This window comes from Homarus americanus, unplaced genomic scaffold (assembly GCF_018991925.1).
Source record: "Homarus americanus isolate GMGI-L3 unplaced genomic scaffold, GMGI_Hamer_2.0 scaffold36191, whole genome shotgun sequence".
Taxonomy (NCBI): Eukaryota; Metazoa; Arthropoda; class Malacostraca; order Decapoda; family Nephropidae; genus Homarus; species Homarus americanus.
Genome location: NW_024754176.1, coordinates 30,001 through 32,490, shown reverse-complemented (window position 1 = coordinate 32,490; position 2,490 = coordinate 30,001).

Genomic DNA, 2,490 nt, shown 5'->3' with positions numbered 1-2,490 from the left:
GAGGAAGGAAGGAGGAAAGGAAGGAGAAGGGAGGAAGAAAGGAAGGGAGAGAAGGAGGAACACAGAGACGAGAGATAAATATCAGCTGAGTACTTGATCAACCTGACCACTCACTTCTTCCTCTTCCCCCTCACACTTCACTCCCCTCCTCTTCCCCCTCACACTTCACCTCCTCCCTTCCCCACACTTCACTTCCTCCTCTTCACCCTCACACTTCACTTCCTCCTCTTCCCCTCACACTTCACTTCCTCCTCTTCCCCTCACACTTCACCCTTCTTCCCCCACACTTCACTTCCTCCTCTTCCCCTCACACTTCATCTCCTCCTCCCTGTCCCCTATCGTCTCCTCCAATGACAAATCATAGTATTCATGTATACCCCTGTGTGTGTACCGGGTCCATGTATACCCCGTGTGTGTGTACGGGTCCATGTATACCCCTGTGTGTGTGTACAGGTTCATGTATACCCCTGTGTGTGTGTACGGGTCCATGTATACCCCTGTGTACCGGGTCCATGTATACCTCTGTGTGTGTACCGGGTCCATGTATACCCCTGTGTGTGTACCGGGTCCATGTATACTCCTGTGTGTGTTGGGTCCATGTATACCCTGTGTGTGTGTACCGATTCATGTATACTGTACCTTTTTGTGTAAATATGTGTGTGTGTGCACCGAGATTCATACATACCTGTGTATGCTTAGGTAATACACACCATCATACTCCGGGTATACACAGGTCAGGGAAGGGGGGAGAAGGAGAGGGTGGAGGGAGGAGGGGGAGGGGGGTGATATGAGAGGGTGAGGGAGGGGGAGTGTGGGGTGATATGAGAGGGTGGGGACTAGGTGTAGTGTGGGGAATATAGGTTGTGAGGGAGGGGGGTTTAGGGGATTGGGGTTTTGGGGAGGAGGGAAGAGGGAAGGGGGAAGGTAAGGGAAGAGGGAGGGTAAGGGGGAAGATGTTTTGCGCGCGTCTCTGATACTTTACGGTGGCAGGTGCGAAACTCTCCCTTCTGATTGGTCAAGGTGCGTTGCTTGGTCCCGCCCTCCTCGCTCTCTGATTGGCTGAGGCGCGGCCGGGGGGAGGTAGCTAGGGACGATCTTGTGGTACAGGAACATTTATAATCAATATATTTCCCTCCTTGATCCACTTGTATACACTCGTAAATGTTAAGAATTGAAGATTTAACGTCGTGTTCTATGTCTATCTTGTGTTTATAGCGAGTAGAAAGGGTTAGATAATGGTTCAAATAGATGGGGGGGGGAAATGATAGCTTCTTGGTGAGGTCTTGGCCGGGTAGGTGTCGCTAGCTTCCTGGTGGGGCGGGGTACCCAAACCTCTCCCCTTGTTGTGTATCGTAATAAATGATATTAATGTAGTCTTTAATGCTATATTTATTCGCATATTAAATTCTCTTAATAAAAATAGATAATTAGATAAATGATAGATATTTTTCATTATTTAGTGTTCCTATTGATGTCACTACTAGCTTCCTCACGGGGCAGAGTACCCAAATGGCCCCTTCATTTGGGTACTCAATTATACCGTAATACATGATGTTAATATAGTCATTAGCGATATATAATACAAATATATCCATTTAATAGCCACAATATAAATAGCTAGAGATTAAAATAGCCAAGTGGTGATTGTATTGTGGCTGCTAATAGCATCGTGAGGTAGATGCGTGATGGACCAAGATTTTAGACAGAGATTAAAAGAAAAAATGAAAAAAAGAAAATCAGTGTTTATCGTTATCTCTGGACTGATCGTTTATCCCGACACGTTCAACAGTGAGGTGCGGCTGACGATGATGCGGTGTATAATGAGGGTGAGTGACGAGATGAGGCGAGTGTGAGGGAGGGTGTTGGGGGTCAGGGTGGGAGGTCAGGGTGGTGGGGGGTCAGGTGGTGGTGGGGATCAGGGTAGGAGGTCAGGTGTGTTGAGGGTCAGGGGTGGTAGGTCAGGTGGGAGGTCAGGGGTGGTGGAGGGTCAGGGTGGTGGGGGATCAGGCAGGAGGTCAGGTGTTGAGGGCTCAGGGTGGTAGGTCAGGGTGGGAGAGGTCAGGTGGTGGAGGGTCAGGGTGGTGGGATCAGGTAGGAGGTCAGGGGTGTTGGAGGGTCAGGTGGTAGGTCAGGTAGGAGGTCAGGTGTGGTGGAGGGTCAGGTGGTAGGTCAGGGTGGGGGTGGGACGTCAGGTGTGGTGGAGGGTCAGGGTGGTGGGGATCAGGGTAGGAGGTCAGGGTGTTGGAGGGTCAGGGTGGTGGGGGTCAGGGTGGTGGGGATCAGGGTAGGAGGTCAGGGTGTTGGAGGGTCAGGGTGGTGGGGGTTAGGGTAATTTTCATCAATAAGTGTTGTTAATGTGTTCCCGTTACGCGTCACATACATACACTCATTCACTCCCGTCACACACACACACACACACACACACACACACACACACACACACACACACACACACACACACACACACACACACACACACACACACACACA